Source organism: Canis lupus, chromosome 1 (assembly GCF_048164855.1).
Source record: "Canis lupus baileyi chromosome 1, mCanLup2.hap1, whole genome shotgun sequence".
Classification (NCBI taxonomy): domain Eukaryota; kingdom Metazoa; phylum Chordata; class Mammalia; order Carnivora; family Canidae; genus Canis; species Canis lupus.
In genome coordinates, this window is record NC_132838.1 from 86,462,329 (window position 1) to 86,486,473 (window position 24,145).

Genomic DNA, 24,145 nt, shown 5'->3' on the forward strand with positions numbered 1-24,145 from the left:
GAGAGAAAATATTTGCAAATCATGAGAAGCTTGTATCTAGAATATATCATAAAGGATTTGTATTTAGAATATATAAATACAATTAAACAATAAGAACATAAATAATAAGTTTTATTTTTTTAAAGATTTTGTTTATTTATTTATGAGAGACACAGAGAGAGAGGGAAAGACACAGGCAGAGGCAAAGGGAGAAGCAGACTTCTTTTAGGGAGCCTGATGCGAGACTCAATCCCGGGTCTCCAGGATCACGCCCTGGGCTGAAGGCAAACGCTTAACCACTGAGCCCACCCAGGTGTCCCAAATAACCAGTTTTAAAATGGACAAGGGATCTGAAAAGGAATTTCTCAAAAAAAAAAAAAAAAAAGGTATGCAAATGGCCAATAAGAACATAAAAAGGTACTCAACATCATTCGTTATTAAGGAAATACATATCAAAACCACAATGAGGGGCACCTGGTTGACTCTGTAGAGCATGTGAATCTTGATCTCCAGGTTTTGAGTTTGAGCTCTATATTGGATATAGAGATTACTTATAAAAAAAGACACACAATGAGACACCACCTCACACCTCTGGAGTGGCTATGATAATAATACAATAGCAAGCAGGGGTGAGGACAAGGAGAATAGAGATTCTCATACATTGTTTGTGGAAAGGTAAAATGGTACAGCTACTTTGAAAAATAGTCTGAAGGTCAGGCAGGGGTTGAAAGAATTTTGTTCACGACTCCTACAGTAAGGGGCTTAAACTCACACCTGCCCTGAGGTCTGCACTAATAGGTTGTGAGCTCTTTGAAGTGGGGTCTATGCTTTGGTAGCCCCCAGTGCCAGGCACAGTGCCTGAATGCTGAGAAACCCGTTAGAACGAGACTTGGCTAAAGCAAATCTGAGTCTCAGAAGGGGCAGAGCTACCCCGTTCTTCATCCCCAGCTCTCCCAAGATGTTATGTGTACCCTGGGTTGATCAAAACTTCTTCAACTCTCAGGGAGTTTGGGGGCGCTCCTTAAAACGCAGTCCTAGTTCAAGTAAGACCTTTCCTGTTCACTACTCTTCTACTTCTCCTTGCTCATACAACTTCGAAGAGACTACTTAACTATCCCTATTCCCATGGGAGGACCATGAACTTTCCCACAGCTGAAGTTCAGGCGTACCTACGTAGCAGGAGTTAAAATTCAAATTCCGATAGATGTCAAGTTGTAATAGCCGTGAATGTCCAGTGCGAGGCGCCAAATCACCGTGCACAGAATTTTAAAGGCCGTTATTGAGAACTTGCTACAGGATCCTCACAATCTCACACCACTTTGAGAATAGAAAGGGTATGTAAAAGGCCCCAAGGTAGTGGGGAAGGGATTAGGTGAAGAGGCTGTCTCCGAAGAAAGCTGGACTAGGAGCCCCATCTCCTTATGAGTCTAGAGTGGGAATGGATTCTTCAGTGGAAAAACTAAGAAGGTCTCTGAGATACTTCTCTGGGGAGTTGAGGGGCACTCAACTCCTGCCTGGGTCATTCAGTGAGTGAGAGAAAAGTTGCTCAACTGCTTTGATGGCCATGCTGTGAGAAGTCTGAAGCACAGGTTGGGAATGGCAAAAATTTTCAGTTTCTTAGGCAGGTGGAGAAATGAGTGCCTCCTGTGGGCCCGAGGTGGGCATCACAGCACTCGGAGCTGGCAAAGGGTCATCTTGGGTCTCTCTGATCAGACTTCCAGGTTAGGATGAGGGTCTACAGCATCAGGAAGTTGGGGCAGATCCTGGGAGCTGCAGAACTCATGGGTCAAATATGACATAAAGCTGCACTGCATCTGCCCAGGCTCAAGGAACTCGGGAGAGGGGACCCAGCAGAGACCTGCAAACAGCCAACAAACCATCCCCACGAAGAACAAGTCACGTGTAGCAATGCCAGGTCTAGGGAGCAGTGACCCAGGTTTCAACGGTCCAAATTCAAGTTAGACCTTTCCTTTTCCTTTCTTTTCATTTTTCGACCTTCTTTGTCTTCCACCCAACCCTGAAAGGACCTGAAACTGGCTAGCAAGTTGGTGTGGCGGATTGGGGGAGAAAGGAGAGAAAATTATTTTGCACTGACCTTCAGTATTACTTCTGACCTTTCTCACACTGAGATCCACAGATCCCCTTGCTAGGAGGCTCTGAGTTGGGTTCTGCTGACAGAGGTAAGGGGCTGGAAGGAGGAAGGGAGCCATTTTTCTGCTCTGGCAGCTCTTTCTGGCACTGGGTAACTGCAGGCTACAGCATTAACTGTGAGCTCAAGCACAGTGGTGGTGGCTTCAGCAGCTCCCCGGAGCACAACCGCCTGTATTTCTGCCTAGCGGGTCAGGTGAGGTGCCACCAGCAAGAGTGCTCACATGCCTCTGGGACTGAGCTGTGCATTTGGCTCTGGGCTCCAGCACACAGCTCCCTCACCCTTTCCCTCTTGCACTTCTCCAGTTCTTCCCCTTTAAAAACCAGTTAAATCCCTCTCTGCATGATGAGTCTAGAACAGTGTCTCTATTTCTGACCAGCCACCAACGGATACACTCTCTTTTCCACAGTTTGGCCCAAAGCAGGTCCAGCCCACATGTGGGGAGAAGACTCAAAGTTGAATCAAGTTCAATGCTTGAGGGGCACCTGGGTAGCTCAGTGGTTGAGCATCTGCCTTCAGCTCAGGTTGTGATCCCGGGGTCCTGGGATTGAGTCCTACATCAGGTTCCCTACTGGAAGCCTGATCCTCCCTCTGCCTGTCTCTGGCTCTCTCTTTATGCCTCTTATGAATAAATAAATAAAATTTAAAAATAATTCAATGCTTGAATTTATACTTGGGACTAGGTATTCTAATTTCTGAATCAAGAATAAATTTGGCTTCTAAAGTAACATAACGTCTCAGTGTTACTTAAGAGGGAGCCACGAAGGGGAGCTTGTGTAGCTGTCAGTTAAGCTGCTACCTTCCACTTTGGTCATGATCCCAGGGTCCTGGGATCAAGCCCTACATCAGGCTCCTAGCTCAGTGGGGAACCTGCTTCTCCCTCTCCTTCTGCTTCTCCCCCCACCGTGCTCTCTCTCTCTCCCTCTCAAATGAATAAATTAAAATCTTAAAAAAAAAAAAAAAGAGTAAGCCATGACATCATGGGCCTGCCAGGGGCTGGGGAAGATCCCACCCATGGAATAATTTTACATAGGGTGTAGGAGACTAAAATAAAGCTGTGTTCTGATTGTGTCACAAGCCAGGCTTGTTCAACATGTTTATATATGCAGACACGTGTTGAGGGAGGCTGTCTTAATGACCAAAGTGAATCAGCAGAGTCTAAGGGTGTATGCCTAGCAACCCTCAAGATTTCCCCAACAGTCCCCCCACTTTGTATTCATGCTCTGGAGTAGTCCCCTCCCACATCAAATAGGGCTGACTTGTGTGACCAATAGGATATTGAAGAAATGCCAGAGCATGGATTTCTGAAACTAGGTTGTAAGAAATATTGTGGCTTTTGCTTTGCTCCCTCTTCAATCTCTGGCTCTGAGGAAAATCAGCTGTCTTACCAGGAAGACATTCAAGTGGTCTCATGGAGGTGTCCACATGGTGAGGAAGTCAGGTGTCCCACCAAAAGCCATGAGAGTGAGCATCTCGAAAGCAGATCCTCCAGCCCCAGTCAAGACAATGACAGCCCTAGCAGACATTCTGAAGCTACCCTGAACTCACATCACTCAGTTAAGCTGCTCCTGGATTCCCAAGCCACAGAAAGTATGTGAGATAACACGTTTGTTACTGTTTCGGGCCACTAAACTTTGAGCTAATTTGTCACACAGTAGTAGCTAACAGATACAGGCTATGAAAGGGCAGTAGCTCTGGGTACAACCAGCAGAGGGGCACATGCTCTTCCTGCCACATGGTGACCTGATCCACATCCAGACAAACTGGCAAAGTGCCCTTACCTGGGGCAGCCTCTGGATCAGCCAGCCGAAGCAGTGATGTTGAGTGAGGACCCTGATGAGCTCAAGATAAAATAGAAAAGTAGAGCAAGTTTGTCTCCAAAACTATCTTTAGAGTCTTCCTACTGCTTTATAATTCCTCTATGACCCCCATCCTGACATCTCCCTGCCACCCTGTTGCTACTCCTCTTTCTTTGTCTAGTTTTATAAACCACTTCAAATCAGCATATACTGAGAGTCAGCTCTGGGCAAAGCCTCAGAAATGAACAAACCACTATCCCTCTCCTAACAGAGACTTCTATTCATAGACTATTTTGTGTTAGAAACATTTTCTTTCTTCTTTCTTTCTTTCTTTTCTTTCTCTTTCTTTCTTTCTTTCTTTCTTTCTTTCTTTCTTTCTTTCTTTTCTTTCTTTCTTTCTTTTTTTCTTTTTCTTTTTTTTTTTTTTTTTTGCCTCTAACCTCAACAGTGGATGTTAAATTGCAGAGTCTGATTCAGCAGATCTGAGATGAGGCTGGAGGGTCTGCATTTCCAAGAAGCTCCCCGCTGTGAGGTCACTGCACTGGTCCTGGGACCGAGATCTGAGCATAAGGCTCTGAGAGACCACATGTGTAGAGATGGAAGGTAGTGCAGAGTCACCAGCAAACGCGTGAACTCTCAGGGAAGCACTCACTACCTATAAATTGAACTACATGTACAGCTTTGGTTCCTTATGAAACACACGGGTTGGTCTGGTCTTATGTGTTTCCTGTGTAGGAAATCTTCACTGAGAAATAAGCAGGGCACCACAGGAGCAAAAGTGTTCTATTTGTTCAGTTCATAAGTCAAGTCATCTAGGTTAGAAAGGATTTTGAAAGTCCTCTCCAATAACCCAACCTGTGGCTAAACCTGCTCCATGTCATCCCTACCAGATTATGGTCTGAGCTATGTTTGGATACTTCCAGTGATGGCAAACTCACTCCCAAGACAGTCTACGTCACCTTTCAGACAGCTCTAATTGTAGAAAATCCTGTAAAATGAACCAAAATATTTTCTCTCCAAGTTTCCAAGCAGTGTCTGAATTATACTTGTAAGATCATTTAAAACAAGTCTTCATACATGTAGAGACGGCTCCCTGATCTGGGTCAAATTCCCCTTGCTCCATGTTAAGCATTTTCAATTTTTTCACTTGGTGCTTTAGGGCCATGCTGCATGGTTTTAGTTGATTCTTGGATGATTCCGCTGAACAATCTCCAGCGTGTTTCCATTTAGAATCAGTGACAGAGTCTAGGCAAAAAAACAAAAGAAGAGATTCCAGGAAAGGGGAGAAAAGCAAGAGTTGAGGGCAGTTTTCTAGCCATGAGTGACATGCTGTAGAACCCAGAGAACTAAGGTGACATTGTTTGAGTGCCCTTACCAGAAACAGGACCACAGCACAGAACAAAACAAGCACAACAATCAGCTAGAGTCTGCACCCTGACTCTCATGAAAGGGATTTAGCCTGGGATCGTTTTGCCTGGAACACTCAGGTCCAGATTGCTTCTACTCCTACGTCACTGTTTTTCAAAGCAATGCCTCCAAAACACCTGGATTAGAATGCCCTCAGGTGCCTGTTTCAATATGCTGATCCATGGGCCCCATCTTGGTCCTATGAAATCATCGTTTTTGTGGTAGGGACCCTGGAAGCTGCATTTTAAACAAATTGCCCAGGTGATTCGGATGAACATGTAGCTTGAAACCTACTGTCCTAGGCTCTCTTCTGGTGGTTCTTTTGTTGCACCAATTGACTAAAAGTAACAAAGGGCAGGTCTCCAAAGAAAAATGTCGAACACCGAAGGCCTTCTAGGGGAGAGAGATTGGGAGAGACTGTGACAAAAGTCAAAACTTCAACTCTCGGGGCACCTGGGTGGCTCAGCTGGTTAGCGTCTGCCTTTGGCTTAGGTCATGATCCCAAGGTCATGGGATTGAGTCCCCATGTGGAGCTCCCTGCTTAGCAAGGAGTCTGCTTCTCCCTCTCCTCCTGACTCATGCTCTGTCTCTCTCACTATCTCTGTCTCTCTCGGTCTCTCTCTCCCAAATAATTTTTTTTTAATCTTTTTTTAAAAAAACTTCAACTCCGTTTCTTCTTACAGCCCAAGATCTCCCTGCCCTAACCCAGTCCCAGCGCGCAGGTCGGTGGTGGTGTAAAGGGCGATGGGCTCCCTCTAGAGGCCAGCTGGAGTAAGGGCAGGGAGAGCAGAGGTCATTGAAAATAAAGTGGAAAGAGGGCGAGAGCTGCAGAGCTTCATAGCTAACCCATTCCGCACTCACTTACTCTACAGCCTTCTAGCACAGCAGTTCTCAAAGCGTGGTCCAGGGACCCCGAGGGGGTCTACGAAATCAAAACTATTTTCACAATAGTTCAAAAATTTGCCCTTTTTACTCTCATTCTTGCATGGGCATGTAGAGAATTTCAGAGGCCACATGACCTGCTGGAATCACAATGGATTGCCTGTCGATGCAGCTATGAAAATCCAACTATCTTTCATTAAGCCAGGCATTAAAGAGATAGGCAATTTGTAGGTAAAACAATGCCACTTTTCTAAATTTTATCTTCAAAAATATAGCTGTTTTTCATAAAATTGTGTATATTAATATACAATGGGTTTATTAACGCTATTGAAGTCAATTAATACATACACTATTTCTGTTTTGATACCTAAGATACTAAATAGTATAGACATAATCCACGTAAACAGAAACTCTTCAGGGTCCTCAATAATTTTGAAGAATGATGAGGTTCTAAGGTTACAACACTTGAGAATCAATGCTCTCAACCTTTGCTGTGCACTGGAATCAACCTAGGAAGCTCAAAACAAACATTGATGCCTGGGTTCCATGTCCAGAGATCCTTATGCAATTAGTCTGGTGTGGGTCCAAGGTATTGGGAATTGTAAAAGCTCTCAGGCAATTCTAATGAGCAGCCAATGTCGAGCACTGCGGCTCTAGGCTTCAGGCTTTTATTCGGTGTCAAAACAAGCATGGCCATGGCCAACTAACAGGAAAGCAAATGTAATCCTCAAAGGCAATTGGAGGAGAAAAGCAAACAGTAGAGTTATCGAGTTTTCCCCCCAAAAAAACACATTAGGAAAAGGGGGATATTGTGTGTCCCTACCAATCAGAGATTTTCTTCTGGCCAGAATTGTTGGATTTATTCATACATTGCTATGTCACTGGATGGGACACAGGAGAATACATTAAAATGAGACCCAGGTGAGGATTACAGCAGCGTTTGGGGATATAAAATAATAAAATCTATCCACAGAACTCTTCCCAAAGAATAGGAATCAAGCCAAATCACAACAAATCAACCCAAAACATCAGGATGCTATTCTGATTGCAAAAAAAAAAAAAAAGCCAGACAACAGCTGGGGGGTATGGGTGTGGGGAGGAGGATTTAGCCCATAAGTAAACATGTTCCACAGCCTGATGGACACAGGTGAACTTTCACAAGCTGATAAGAAGAAAGGAGCTCAAAATAATAGTAATAAACAGTATATATTGAGAATTTATTATTCCAGGCAGAACATTAAGAATTTCATATACATTATCTGGTTTAATATTCTCGATGACTCTATGAGATAGTCCCATAATTATTCCCATTGATAAAGAAACTCTGGCTATATGGAAGTCAGCTCCCAGATGACCCCCAATAATCCTCTTTTCCTAGAATTTCCCTCCTCATGTAACTTTCCCACATTGAATCAGGACTGGTCTGTGCATCAACAGCAAATAAGAGGAAGAAATTGCATGTGACTTTCAAGGCGACATTGTGAAATGTAGTGCACATTCCATTTTGGCTTTTGGATCACTTGCTTGGAGGAAGCCAGCTGCCATGCTGTGTGGACACGCAAGCCCTGTAGAGGGACTGCGTGAAAGGGGCTGACGCCGGATGTCAAGAACCAGCACTAACGCCATTTGGGAATAAGTCGCCTTAGATAGAGAAGATTGAGCCTTTGGATGACAATGCTTCTAGGTGGCATCTCCTGGCAACCTTATGAAAGATTCCCAAGCCAGAGCTGCCAAGCCAAACTCTTCCTAGATTCTCGATCCACAGAAACTGTATACTTTTCAGTGTTCCCAGCAGGAATGAGCTCGTGGCCACAACCTTGATAAACACCCTTATACTGGTTTTTCTTCCTTCTCTGTCTCTCACTCACACTCCTGGTTCCCTCACTCCAGCCTCCAGGAACCACCTTCCAATTAACTACCTGCATCCAAGTTCTTTTTTTTAGGCTGTGTTTTTAGGGAGAACCCGAACTAATACAAACATCATGATAAGTGAGCTTTTTTTCACAGATTCAAATGTCGTTCTGATAAAGACATATTAAGAAAGGAGTTTAAATGTAAAGAACCAGTTCATGCACCCCCTCCAAAAGTTGTTCATTTGTTTTTGTTTTTTTTTCCTGGTTACCAAGAAAATGGATTCAGGAATACCTCAAAGTATGGAGCTTCACCCCAATTGATGTGCAGGACTCAAAGGGCTTTGAGTTTTTCATTAGTGTCAGTAATTTTCAACCATGAGCCCTCTCCCACCTGCAGAGCTGACCTTGACATCTTGTTGGTGACAAAATTTCCCACAAGATTTCAAGGGCAGCTACCCTGCCAACCAGGATCTTGGCCAGCATGGTCTCACTGGCCTGCTTGGAGCAAATTTTGACCAGGAATCAGAAATAATCAAACTTTTAATGAAAACTCTCTAAACTCTAGCACATGTTTTGGCTCTTGGGCCACTATAAAATATTCCTGTGATTCAGCCAAGACACGAATATTCTCCTAATATCTTTAGTATCCTAGGCTTAGTCTATATAAAATATTCCTGAACATTAAGACTTCTGGTGGAAGGTGTCAGAAAATCATATAAACATCCCTATGTCCGTCCACCCTACTTATAGGCCTGATCACATTGAGTAGGTGAGTCAAATACTTGTCTCCAAAGATTGTATTCACTAAGTTGACTTGAAATCAATTGCTTGGAGTGAAGCATGTAGTTTCCCACAAAAACAGTTATTCCTAAGGTAACCAACCCATGGGGGTTGGTGAAGACTTTTTCAGTTCTAGCACCGATAGCTCAACATCCCAGGAACACCCTCAGTTCTGGCAAACCAAGATAGCAGGTCACTCTACTTATTTCGGATGGTTATGTTTCTGATTCCTTCACAGAAGCCTGTCTAACCCTTGGTTTGGCTGATCATGAATAAGTTCTGAATAATGGACAAGGCAAGATGCTGTGGCGTGTTGGAGAATTTCAGGGCTGATATAGGAAAAGACAGGATCAGGAGATAGCTTTATGGTACAGAGTGCTTCTTGGGCAATGCTGGGATAGAGTTGTTTGGAAAAGGCTAACCCTCTCTGCAAGAGATCTTCCATACAAGTCGGGGAGGGGCCACCACCCAAAAGGGGATGAGGGCCAGGAAACTCTCAGAGGAGAGGGGAATTGGAGAGGGTGTTGTGTGTCTAGGCAATGTCACTCAGCAGCAAGGTGGGGAGTCTCTGATTCAGAGCTCTGAAGGGCAGCAGCAGTTTGAGGCCTTTTATAGCCATGGGGTTCATCTAATGCATGGCTAGCTGTTGCTGAGTGCAGTTCCATGAGGTATGTATATCTGGCAGGCTTTAGGTGCTAAAAATATGTTTATTTGGGCTGTAGTTAAAGCAATTGGATGTGTAAGAATTCAATGTTGTTGTCAGCAGGCTTTGGATGCAATATGCAGAGCTCATCTTTGCATACAGGCTTCTAGCCATGGGTATCAGAACACTTATCACTCCTGCCATCGCCTAGACAGTGAGAACAAAAATTCTCCTCTGCAGATAGCTTTCTGCCTCCCCCTCTTCCCATCCTTGTAGCTTCCTTCTTCAAACACCAGCAATGAGTGGCTCTCATGACCTAGAGAGAAAGATCCAACAGGAAGGGTGGGGGAGGGTGGCAGTGAGGCCAGGGCAGTAGAGTTACTAGTGGATCAGGATTGCTGAGACAAAATAATGGGACAGGTGTGGACAGGATGTAGGGAACACAAATGTTGTTCTGGGGCATGAGAGGAACTATAATGGGACTTACAACTCAGTATCTCCCTACACTGTAGGGATGAGCATTGTAAACAGTTGTGTCTTTATCCAGACTGTCCCCTAATCCGTTCTTTTTTTATTTTTTTTAAGATTTTACTTACTTATTCATGAGAGACACACAGACAGAGAGGCAGAGACACAGGCAGAGGGAGAAGCAGGCTCCATGCAGGGGCTCGATATGGGACTCGAACCCTGGACCACTGGATCACGCCCTGAGCTGAAGGCAGATGCTCAACCACTGAGCCACCCAGCGATCCCATCCATCCCTTTTCTAATTTGCAGGAATACCCCACTCTATGAGGTGTCAGTGGGATGTGGTACCCCATCCCTCGCTGAAGAAGGTTGGGATGAAGTCTTCCCGTTTCATGCCCCTTACAAATCCAGGGGCACAGTATGCAGGCTGGCCCATCAGATGGCCAGGAACCAAAGCAGAAGTACAGTTAGAATCGTTTACCGTGGCGGTGTTCTCCGATGGCACTGGAGTTAGGCACTGGCAGTGTCCCCTGAAAGTGGTGTCAGCAGAGCCCTGAGCACACTGTTCCTGTAGCCTGATTTTCACTGTAGTTCCAGTCTATCAGCCTCACGTTGTTTCATGCCTGATTTCTAAGGCTGATTCTCCAGCGTCCATGGTGAGTTTGTAAAAATCTACTCTTAAATTAGTTGGGATCATTTCTGTTGTTTACAACAAAGAAACCTGATCAAGACAAATGCCATGGTCTCTTTTTTGTTCCAGAAGTTGTGAATTTCTATGTCTCCAGGCTAGTCCAGATCTGTCCTCAGAATCTTAAAACATAGATCACATACATTTTTTCCCCCTGAAAGACAACTCTTCTCCAAGATTATTGGTCCTCAAAATGTAATGAACAATTTCCATTACAGTAAGTAAATAAGATATGTATCGAACTCTTCTCTTGATGGACAGGAAAAAGAACATGAATTAGCAAATGTGAAAACATTTTTATTGACCTGAAGGTATAGTAGTTTTAGAAAAGCAAAATAGTTGACATTGTTTTCAATTATTATCACAGCAAGATGCCTGCAAAATTCGTATAACTGGAGTGTTGGCACTCTGGATATGTACAAATCTGGTCATACACTTTAAAGTTTGCTGATGCAAATCAATTTAATGTGCTTTATTCACTTTCTTGATTGGGCATTGGGTTATACCCCATTTGAATAAAACATCAGATGGGCTCTAATTTACATTTTTGCCCATAACATACTTTCCAATTCTGCCTCCTTCACATCATTATTTAGTATTGAGATTGTGTCAGTGATTTCTTAGACAGGATATTAATCACATTCATTATCAGCTGAATGATTTGATCCAAAGGGCAATAATAAATCACACTTAACCTAGATAACTGAATATCAAACTCATTTAACCTGTCTACCTAGGTGGGCCAAAAGAACGTTGGTCCCAATACCCTAAATGTTTCTCCTTTCCAGGGAACAAACACAGTATCAGAAGCACTGTGCAGGGTGGCTCTCCAATCTCTCTACTGTTCAATATGGAGGATTATGCATGTATCCAATCTGGTAGGAGGATATGGATGACTTGTTCTCCAGGCAAAAGTTTACATATGATCATCAAACCAAAAATCTACAGAAATGTGTATCAGTGACAAAGGGAGAGAGGCTTTGAAATTTTGAGCCAGTTTGAAGCCCAAGTCATAAGATTTCACTGCTGACAACGAGGAGTTCAAACAAGAAACAAGTAAAATTCAATGACCAACCTGTCTTCCGTTCAATCCTCCTTCCTTGAAGAAAATGTTAAAGATATATATTTTTAATAATAAATATGATAATTTATGTATATTATGTATTTAGATAACATAATTGAAACACTTTTTAATATATTATATATTTATAATAATAAGTAATAAGCTAAATATATATTGTTTAAATATATATTTATATTATATATATATATTTATGCCATGGTGGTAAGGAAGGAAAGCACGTGAGTAGTAGGAAGCCAGGCTGAGGTATAGGTCTGTGCCGTCCCTCCTGGCCACATCAGCTGCCTGAGACAAGAGTTGGAGAAAATTCAGGATTCCCAAATGTGAGGAAAGCTGTGTCCCACGGGTCTCTAGCAATCATCCAAGCAGTGGAAAGTAGTGGCTCTCCCCAAGCTTGTGAAGAGTCCACCTGGAACCCTTCCTCTTGACATGTCTTTCCAGCGCCCTCTACTGATGAAGCTTAACATTGTGCCCCACAAAGAACAGTTGAAGGACCGGTTACTTTTTCATAAATAAGGCAACAAAGCTTGAATTTAAAGTTAAGAGACAATAAATTGATAACTGCTGGGACCCCTGGGTGGCTCATTCTGTTGAGCGTCCGACTCTTGATTTTGACTCAGTTCATGATCTCAGGGTCATGGGCTGGGGATTGAGCCTCTGCCATGTCTGGCTCCTCACTCAGTGTTGTCCCTCTCTCTCTGCTCCTCTCCCCAGCTCATGCTCATGCCCATATGCACATGCGTTCTCACTTTCTCTCTCTTTCAAATAAATAAGTAAAAATCCTTTTAAAAAATTGATAACTACCGTAACACTGTACATACTGCTCTGACCATTTAAGTATAACCATTGGACTGGGGAGGGGGGGGAATAAAAGTAGAGTGGCCTAAAATAACCACTGTATTATTTTCTCTCATGGGTCTGTGGATTAATGGGGCCAGCTGGCCAGTTCTCATATTCCACATGATGACATCTGAGGCTGTGGTCATCTGGAGGCTCAACAGGGCTGGAATAGCCGAGGCGGTTTGCTTACATATATTACTTCATGCAGAGATGACTGGAAGGCTGGACTCAGTTGAGATGCTGGAAAAGCTGAGTTCCTCTCCCCATGTGATCTTAGGACTTCTTCATCTCTATGTGCCTTCTCTATGTGATCATGCCACCTGGTCTCTTTAATAGGTCATTTTAGCCAGACTTCTTAAATTGTGCTCTGAAAATGGAAAGTGCTTTGGGACATAGCCTTGAGCTCCCCTTCACTCCCAGGGCTTAAGCAAGGTTGAATATTCATTGCCAGAGATATTAAAGAAGCCATTCAAGCATCAGCCAGCTGGCCAGACTGGATGACCTTTAAAGTACCTTCCAAACCTGAGATTCAAGATTTCTAAGACTTGACTCCTAACATCCTTCACAGGACTATGACAGCATCATCTTCCCAATTCCCCTGCTAATGATGTCATTTCACTGTCTAATCCTGGCAGAGGGGATGATGCTTGCTAATGGGTAATTGGTTTGCATAAGCTAGAGTAAGCTGTACTTGAATCATGCATGAATCTGTAGAAATTGAAAATAATTGACCAAACTATAAGCAGTGCAGTTGAATTTCATATTTGGTGAATATATAAAACAATTTGTATTACTTTCTTACTTCTTAAGCCAAATTTAATATACCCATGGAAATTCATCATTCTGTAGTATTTCCACATGCACGGTTCCTTTTCAGTGGACACATCTTTGCTTTTTATCTTCTAGGAACTGAGATGACTTGAGCAAGCCACTTGAAATTTCATAATTTTGTCTACCTTTCCTTGTGAAATTTTCTTCACTAAGGACAGTAAATAAATGACATTTTTTTTGTGTTGAGAACATACCTTTCTTTACGTCTGGTCTATTAAAGAGTCTGAGTTCAACCTAAGAATTATTTATTAATTTCTTTGCATAGAAAAAGAATATATCCAGCTTACTGCTAGAAAAAAAATACTCTTCCAAATTTTACTGTATAGTTTCAGTATTTTATGTAAATTGTGAATTTGTGTTCTACTGGATGTCAATGTAAAATCAGTTTGGCCTTTTTCTCCCAAAGCAACTTGACCATTTTGATGGGAGACGTTGTTCTGTTCAAGCTTTGGTCACTAGGTGGTGCACTTGTTAAACATTTTTTCCACCTCCCCGGCCTGCTTGCAATCTCACCCTGTACTCTCAAAATGTCTGTTTTAGATCTTGTACCCAAGGGCCAGGTTCATTCACTATGAAATAATTATATTTATCTTAGCATGTAAATCACATTGAACTACATTTTCTTTCAATCTGATACATCATCTCCTCATTCATTTATGTGGTCATAAAATGAAATGAGCTGCTTAAAACGAGCTCTCTGTCAGTGGAGGTATGCAAGCAAAGGCAGGAGAGCCATTTGGTGGAGACAAGTTGGAAACAAGATATTGCATTATCTCTAAATACTTCCAGGTGTGTTTTCTTTCTTTTTTTTTTTTTTTTTCCAGGTGTGTTTTCTAGAAACAAGGGCATCCTCTTGGATAACCAGAGTACAATGACCAAACACTGTTGTCTAACGCAGCAATCTGCAAACCATGACCTGAGGGTCAGATCATTTCCACCACATTGTGGAGCCTGTTGTAGCTACGGATGTTTTTAAATAATTGAGAACCAGTTAACAAGTGAAAATTCCATGAAATTCATGTTTTAGTGTCCACTGAGTATGGGCTGCTTTTGCGCTGCAAAGACAGAGTTGAGTGATTATGACAGAGACTTCCGAAGTGCTCTCACTGCTGGTCCACAGAGCCCCAAACATAAACCCCCTGGGCCTTCACAAAGACAGTCTGCAGACCCCTGATCTAATCTGCAAATGTTATTCAAATCTTGCCAATTATCCCTCCAACGTCCTTTACCAGGCCTCGAATCCAATCCTGTTATTTCATTTCCATGGGCCTCAGTCTCCTTTGTGAAGTTAAGATGATGATGATCCCTTCCCGTTAGGTTCTTGTGAAGATTATGTGGATGCCATAAATGTCTTGGAACAAGGTTTGGCATAAAATAAGTACTCACTAAGTATTAACTACTCTTATCACATCAATCTTAGTTAATTTTTCATCTTTTAAAGAGAAGTAGGAGAAGAAGTCAGGAAATTCTCCTTTTCATAGAATGAGGGGTGCATCTGGTTGGGGTGTTCTCCCTCTGGGGCCAAGGACTGCAGAGTTCTGCATAACTCCCAGGTCCTCCCCTCTTAGAAGCTGAGAGACATTCGGCTACTCTGGTGTGTAGCTGAGAAGCCCGCAGGAGGTGGCAGCTATTTCAATGCAGAGAATTATTTCATAAGTATTAAGTGCAAACCTAAAGAATTTAATCAGGGAGTCAGACCAACTGATGGTGTGTGGCAGCAGGGGCTTGTTTCACCTCGCCAAGGAAGGCTAACTCTAATTTGTGTTGTGAAAAGGGCAGAAGATACCCCCACACCTCCCTTCCACCTCTGCCTCAAGAAATGGAAGCAGGAGAACGAGGTTCTTGTCTCACAAAGTCAAAGAATGAATCTCTCGGACCCTGGAGAGTGAGCAAGGCAGTGGAGGGAGTTTTATTAAGCAAGAATACAGCGAACACTCTCAGGGGTGAGAAAGGGGCCCTCCCAGTTGCCAATGAGGGTTTATCATTAGCACTTTTTTATTTAGAATTGGCTGGGAAACCTGTGGCCTTACAATTCCTATGAATTGTTATTCCTATATATTGTTATATATTGTTATATGTTATTTTGTTGAATAAGGATTCACAACATCTTTTAATGGTTAACCTCTCCTTTGAGGCCTAGTCAATTTTTTTTCCTGTGGTCACAATGTAATTATTAGAAAAACACTTTAACCCTAGCAGTTGGGTCAGGGTGGCCTGGTTCTTTCTCATTTTTTCCTTTGTCTTCGCATCTGCATACCTGACACGCCCCCCTCCCCCCCCTCAGATCCTAGACAGAGGCCTCCTGCCTCTCCCTGCCTAGACCTTAACCCTTGTCCCGCTCAAATCCAGCTGCCTGTTTGCCAGGGGAATAGCTGCCCGAGAAGGAATAACAACCTTCCATTTTAATAGCAGGTAAGTCTTTATTTTTAAAAAAGATTTTATTTATTTATTCGTGAGAGACACAGAGGCGGAGACATGGGCAGAAGGAGAAGCAGGCTCCCTATGGGGAGCCCGGTGCAGGACTCAATCCCAGGACCCCGGGATCATGACCTGAGCCGAAGGCAGATGTTCGATCACTGAGCCAGCCAGGTGCCCCCAGGTAGATCTTTAAATAAGAGTTATATGATTACAAAAAGAAAAAAAGAAGGCTATAGAGGATTTAATACAATAAATCTTATGGGATCCTCAACAAGGAAGCACACATAGAGCTATCAGGAGTCTTTTTTTTTTTTAAGATTTTATTTATTTACTTGAGACAGAGAGAGAGCATGAGCAAGGGAGCAGCAAGCAGAGGCAGAGGAAGAAGCAGGCTCCCCACTGAGCAGGGAGCCCTACATGGGGCTCAATCCTAGGATCCCAGGATCACGACCGGAGCCCAAGGCAGATGCTTAATGGACTGAACCCCTTGAGAGTCTTAATTGAGGGAACAAAACCATAAAAGGTCCAACACAGCTTCTCTCCTTCTCTGGGAACACGGGTTCTTCTCTGTTTCTCAGCACAGGCCTGGCCTGTGGTCCTACTTCTCTCTGCAGGTTGCATCTGCTTACTCAGCTGGCCTACCCATGGCTCCTAAGAGCCACACCCAAATGGAAACAGACACTTGACCTCTGAATACAAGTGTCCTTAAGGATCCTGCAGTAAACAGTAAAAGCAGTGGGTTTATTTGGCGCTTGAATCCTAATTCGAGGAAAACATCATTGGATTGGCCTAGGTTGTCAAGTACAAATACCTGGTCAATCATCTGTGATGGTGGAGTTGGGGTGTCCTAGTACAGCATCCTCTTTAGAGAAAATGACTGTTCCCTTTTAGAATGGACAGTTCAACAATGGCTACCTACTGGCAATTTTTTCCCATAAATGCAACCTTTCTTCACTGCATAAAACTCAAGATGTTTAGACAGCAAAGAATATCATAAACAGAATGATTAGGGCTAAGAAACATTACAAAAGTAACACATATTTGCAAAATGTCAACTCCTCTAAAATAACGTGAATTTAGGATCAAACCAATAAAAATATCCCTAAATTTAGCTGGGAACGTGGTTGAGAATTTTTTTGACATTGTTTTTAAAACTTATTGCTGTAGGGGATCCCTGGGTGGCTCAGCAGTTCAGCACCTGCCTTTGGCCCACGGCGTGATCCTGGAGACCCGGGATCGAGTCCCGCATCGGGCTCCCGGCATGGAGCCTGCTTCTCCCTCTGTCTGTGACTCTGCCTCTCTCTCTCTTTCTCTATGTCTATCATGAATAAATAAATAAATAAATCTTTTATTAAAAAAACTTATTGCTATAAAAATTAAGTAACTTTTTAGGTTTCTGATAAAAACTCACAGCATAGAGAGATTATCTTTATTGTTTTTAAACATCTTCATCCCAGTCATGTCAAACGTCTCTCAATTGTGGGTTAGTATGGTTGACTTTTTGTTTTAGTCAAAATAAAGTAATTCTACTGTTTTAGAGGAGACAGAATTGAAGTGGAAATAATGTATTCATAAGAATGATATTAAAACCATCTAGAAAAATCTATATTTGGTTTTGGCGGTGGTGGTGGTGTTGGGTTTTTTTGAGCGAAAGAAAGGGGGGGAGAAAGAGAATGCAAGCTGAGGGGGGGGGGGTAGAGCAAGAGGGAGAATCCCAAGCAGGCCCTATGCGTTGGCCGACCCCATGACCCCAAGATCATGACCCAAGATGAAATCACGAGTCAGACACCAACCAACTGAGCCACCCAGGTACTCCTAAAACCATCTATATTTGAAAGCCACTGCCCTTGGCAGTAAGAACAAATGTAACGTCAATCAAACAACAGCAGTCAAACCAAAAAAGAGATGAAGCAAAATTATTCCTGAGGATAGAAATCACAGGCACGTGACTGTAGATGTTTGAGGTCACCTGCTACACACCTGAATGAAACCTGCAGGTGACACAGATCCCTGGCGCTCCCTGCTTAGCTCTCTTCCTTTCTCGGGGGCCTGATGATCCAGGAGATTGTCTGACCCTGGGGCCTGTGGACTGGCCGATGTGGAGCAGCTGGGAGCCAGGAGGGAAAGAGCTGGACTCCAAACTCGGCTTCGGCCGGGTCTTGTCTTTTGTGACCATTTTCTTTGCTCAGCTCATTGAGCTTTCCTCAGTCGACAGAGCTGCCCCCCAACCGTCTTGTGCTCCTTTTCCTCGGGATGGATAGTCCATCTTTGACGGCCAGTCATGGTTCTTTCCGATCCTTTCTCCAAGGCGCCTGCCCATCTGCCAGTAGGGGGCGCACTTCCGGAGGCGGCCATCCATGTTCTCGCACAACGTGCAAAGTTTCTCCTCTCCCGTTGGCTACTCCCTCATCCTTCGGTGTTCTGCCAAGATGCGTTCCACTCTTGAGGTAGTTCAGGCTGTATTTCAAGTTTTGGCGGAAGCTCTTGAATCTCACTTCTGAGCTGTGAATGTTTACCCTGTAAACATGCTGGAGCAGGCTGCTGACTGATCTCTCTGCTCTCTATTCCGTTGGCTTTCTTCAGGTAATTCTTCAATATGTCCTAGTTTTTCTCTTTCAAGCCTTTTGACCAAACAGCATCCATGAGTTTCTTCACATCAACTTCAGATTCGCAGACCAGGTGACCTCCACTTTCTGTCTACTGCCGGGTCGTGTAGAGTTTTCTGGAAAGAACAGGCAAACTTGCCTAATCTTGAGTGCTGTTTTGGGTATTCGACAGTTTCTCATCATTTACCCCTTGCTTCCTCCTCAAGCATCTGTTTCTGTCTCTTAAGTTCCTGCAGTGCCCCTTCTCAGAGCTTCCCTACTCCGGAAAGCAGTTCCGGGCTGCCCTGAAAATGACTGTTTTCAGCCAGAGCATCCATAATTCTCCTCAGAAGTTGTTCTACATTCTTCTGAGATGCTTGTGAGAGATATTGTTGGCATCGGTCACTAGGGAGTGACAGGATGTTGATGCATTTTCAAGTGGTGTTAATGTCTGTCCTTGAAGTCAAACGATGGGCACTGCATGAAATGGAAGCTGAGGGGACATGCTGTTCTGTTCTTTTTGGACAAGGTCCGCCCTATCCTCAAATGAAGATGCTAACCTGTTGGGATATTTACTGCCAAACTCAGCGTGTGTGATTCAGAGGACTAGCCTCCTCCGCAGATGACTCTAGGGCTCCAGCAGCCTCTCATGGACTTGTCAGGATTCTTCAAACAGAGCAGAGAATCATTTACTGGCTCTTTTCTCTCCTAAAGTGCCTTGGTTCTTTCCTAGAATGACAATCAGGGCAGCTCATACCAGGATCTCCCAGAGAGACCCAAGGACACGGGCCTGGCTCAAGCATTCCTGCACAGCCACCAGGCACTGAGCAGTGCCCTAGACTGGCTGGGGAGATGTCACGTGGCCTTTGTCAGGCCCTGCATGGCTCCCAAGGAACTGCTGCTCTGTCTCTGGTTGCCAGTATCTCGTAGGCCACAACTGACCACAAGCAGCAGCCAGCCCGCCTCCCCGCTCCCCCGCCCCACCCACCCAGGAGAGGCCATCAGTGGGCTGGAGATCAGGTCCTACTAAACTCTGTAAGTTGAGTCTGCTTACTGTAAAAACAGAACGTGGTATTCTTTGTCCACTGAGTTTGCACAAGTGGAAAACGCTGATTGCAGCCAGAGGAGACCAGCCATGAGCTCTGAGAACTCTTGAGCTGACCAAGCACTGCAGGAAGCCTGGGAGGTCAAAGCAGTGTCATGCCATTACCCATGCTCTGCCCACAAGAGGGTCAGGGCATGATGACAGGGCACGCTGTGGTAGAGATTCCTATACCCACACCCCTTGGGTGAGGCTCATTCTCCTGAGCTCAAGATTTCTTTAGCAGCAGGGAAGCCTGATCCTGCCTACAAAGGTCACAGGGATGTCCCTCCCCTGGAAGCTCCCAACCTGGGTTTTGTTTGGTTAGTCCAGGCGGGTAAGGGCAGAGCCCTGAAAGCCCTCAACAAAGGTATTAACCAACAGCCCTGGATTTCAGTATCAGAATGGCAGTGTTTTAACAATTCGTGAATTTTCAGTGGGACCAGGGTTCCACCTTCAATTGTGTATTTCTGGACCGAGGAGACTCTGCTCCACTGGTGACCTGGTGAGTCAGGCTACTTCTGTCTTGTACCTGGACCATCTCTTAGCTCATGGCTCCCAAGGTTGTCCCACAATTTTTCCCTACCCCATGAACTCAAAGAAGTGTGGTTGTCTCTGCAGAGGGAACAGATTCGTGTTTTGGCTAAACTCACCACCATTTACTTCTTCGAACAGCATCTGACTCTCCCAGTTATCCCACCTGGGATTCTACACCTCTACCCCTCGTACATTTATTGGAGGAAACTAGGGAACCATGAGTGGAGGCTGGTCTGGGGTCCTAGAGGGTGCCAGGTTCAGGCCACATGGGGTGTGGAGGCAGCCAAATTCCTGGTGAAGTGATAGTTTCTTATCACTCATTCCTTTTTTTAAGAAGAAGGTTTATAACCTGTTTCTAAAGAATTCAGCCACAGTGGGGCGGGGAGGGGGGGGATTAGAGGGATTTTAGTTTCAGCCACCAGAGGATACTGAGGTAGCCCACAGAATGGCAGAGCAGTGGAGCTGCAGCAGCCCTGGGGGTCTCCAGTTGCCTCTGGGAGCACAGGAGCTCCTCCGTCTCTAGTCCCAGAGTCAGGAAAAGGCCTCTGGATTTTGATGGGCAGGACTCACCCTCTCAGGTCTCTCCCTATGGCAGGAACGTGGCTCCGGCATCTCTGTGCACTGTGTGCTCATAACATATTTGCCTAATGAACTGGTAAAGGACCTTTGTTGCACATGAAGATCATACTACTGGACTCAATGGGTGACATGTCTTCTCTCTTCACTTTTCATGCCTCTGATCCCACCTGGTCCTTGTCTTCACAGCGATGGCCTTCCTTGCTACACCGGATTCCTGCCCTCACCAACATCCTGGTCCAGATCCACCAAATCACTGTCTCTAGAAGAAGGGCCTGAACCTTCCTTTTGAATCAACACCTTTCTGTGACCTTTATGGTCACTGGATTAGCCCACCTCAACCTTATCTTACTTCTTTTAGAGGTCAAGTTTTTTTTTTTTTAATTTTATTTATTTATTCATGAGAGCCACAGAGAGAGAGAGGCAGAGACACAGGCAGAGGGAGAAGCAGGTTCCCTGTGGGGAGCCCTATGCAGGACTCTATCCCAGGATCCCGGGATCACACCCTGAGCCAAAGACAGATGCTCAACCGCTGAGCCACCAGGTCCCCCTAAAGGTCAAGTTCTTTATGATGACTACTATTGGTCATGCTGGATGCTCCTTCTGGAATACCCTTTTGAGAATCTTCACATGAAAAATTAGTTCCTATTCTTTTTTTTTTTTAATTTTTTTTTTATTTATTTATGATAGTCACAGAGAGAGAAAGAGAGGCAGAGACACAGGCAGAGAGAAGCAGGCTCCATGCACCGGGAGCCCAACGTGGGAATCGATCCTGGGTCTCCAGGATCGCGCCCTAGGCCAAAGGCACGCGCCAAACTGCTGTGCCACCCAGGGATCCCAGTTCCTATTCTTCACAGCTTGGATATCACTTCCTCAGTGATACCTCCACCACAGACTATGCCCCTTGATTTCTCTGCTGACCATATACCCAATACACACTAGTTTGCCCCTCTAAGCACTCCACACATCCGTCATGATCTTAATATATTGGCTTCTGTACATATTCCTCTCACCAACTGTCCCAGATTGAGTTCTTCAAAGAGATAAACATTGTTTTGAACCCTCAAAACTGGGCCGTGTGCCTGGTATCTGGTGTGCATTTACTAAAATATCACTTGAGTGAATATGGTCTAAAACTTACCAACTTCATGATCAGCAAATTAAACATTACTTAAGAGGCTGTTATTTCTACTTCCTGCAGGGACGGAGTTCTACCTTTTTTTTTTTTTTTTTTTTTGTACAAGAAGCAATTCATTCATCTTAAGTATTCAGTTTTATCCACACATGAAAGGCTATGTACATTTCAGGGCAATCTGACTGATTAAGTGCAATTTCTGTTAGGAGCAGTCCTGCCATGTTAAATGGTCCACAGTACTGCAAACAATATTTAATGAAGACTCTTTGCGCATTTATGTTGACTTCTTTCTCATTTTATCTGGGCAGTAATTTTACAAGGAACATGAAGATTTTGTACACGTTCTACATAGTGGGTTTTCTCCCCTATATGTTGAAATAAAGAACCTACTTGCAAAAGAGGGCAATTGTCCTGGACATTAAAAAAAAAAAAAATCTATCACTGAGCTTAACACAACAATCACAAATGCCCTAAATGCCACAGCTTCTCTTTTACACCATACACCTGAGTCATCGCCATTTGGTTTGACTGGGTGCAGAGCACGCCACTGCATGGTGCCAGGGCAGGTTTATGATGCTGAAGGGTTGGTGGTACTTATATAAATTAATCCAGAATATGTAATTGGCCAAGGCTGATTCATCTTCACAGTTCTGCCAGGAGCATACTGTTCATGAATTGAAAGAGGTGTGGGCACTGCCTTTCCTGAACCTCTTAAATTCTCCTTTGAAATAACAAAAGCCTCTTATTTCCTTACCTATCAATTTGGTTTAGGTGCTTCAATGGAGATTTTCAAAGTGCTTTCCAAGCATAAAGCCATCCCTGGATTTGTTCTCAAGCTCAGATGGCAAAGGAATCAACTCTTGCAGGAAAACAAAACAAAAGAAAACAAAACAAAACACAAAACCCCAGCAAAGCTGCTTAAAGTCTCTCAAATGCTCCAGGAAGCAAATTTATCAATTAAAAAACTACAACTCATCCTTGGACTATTCACGTATGTGTTGTGGCTTTGTTTGACAAGTAAAACAAAAGTCTGATTTGGAGGCCGTCCAAGATTAGGACGGGATTTAATTTCACAGTGAAGCTACAAGTTTCAGTTTTCAAGCGAATATGAGAACCTTTGTCATCAGACTGAATGATAATCTTTCTAGGGATTTTATTTCTTGTGTGTTAGATTTTTCTGCTATGACTTTGAACTCTCTTTCTACAGATGGGGAAAAAACATTTGTTTAATTCCCTATAGGGGTGGGAAGAGTCCAGGCAATTGAGGAGGGCTCAAGGAGCCTGCAAAATTCCATGTCAACTATTCATATTTTCTTTATCACCTCTTATGTTTAGGTAAAAATGTTTCATTTTGTTCTGAGTTACTACGGAAAAATTTCTCACTAAAGTTTTTCCCATGCTTTTTTTAGCAACCTAGCTCTCTTCCTACCCCAAAATATAGACTCAATCAATATAGAAGCATGGAAAACACAAAAAGTATGACAAATCTTTTTTTTTAAAGATTTATTTATTTATTTATTCATGAGAGACAGAGAGGGACAGAGAGAGGCAGAGACACAGGAGGAGGGAGAAGCAGGCTCCATGCCGGGAGCCCAACATGGGACTCGATCCCAGAACTCCAGGATCGCGTTCTGGGCCAAAGGCAGGCGCTAAACCGCTGAGCCACCCAGGGATCCCCAAGTATGACAAATCTAATGTAATTTTACAATGATGGTGTAGGCAGGCTTGATGGTAAAAGGGGATGAATTTGATTTGTGAAAAAAATTAATTATACTCTAAAATAATGTTTATCCCTTTAAAGAACAGAGAATATTTCCCTTAACCCATTTAATTAAAAAAAAAATTTTCCCTCTAGTCTCATTTTAAAATAGAATTAACACCCCAGAACCCAAAGCCTGCTCCAACTGGTGACAATACTTATGGATCCCGTTCCTTTAACTGAGTGGCCTCAGCATGGAGTCTTAAAACATCCTACTACAGGTCCTATTTTGCCACTGGCAAGAATTTTTGCATCTACACCTTATTTTATTTAAATGCCTAATTTAGTACCATGCAATAATTTGCACATGTCTGTTAATTAACTATTACAGAACTCTGTACCCACAGTTACAAATTAGGCACACATTATTACTAGATTAGGCACCTGAGAGTTCTCTTCTGGGTATTTTGATTAAGTTGTTCTTCAGGAAGGAAAAAAGATGCATAGTGGGTTGCTCAGAACATTTGAGGGTGAATTTATAGACCAAATCTTCTACTACTTTCTCATGCTTCATGTTATAAATAAAAAATGAACATAATAGTGCTGAAAAAAATCAGATTTAATCCTTCCAGAATATTTTTATGCACAGAGAGATCCTAAATCACTGGATTTAGATTCTAAAAAATAAACTGATAAAAATACAGCTTAAATTAT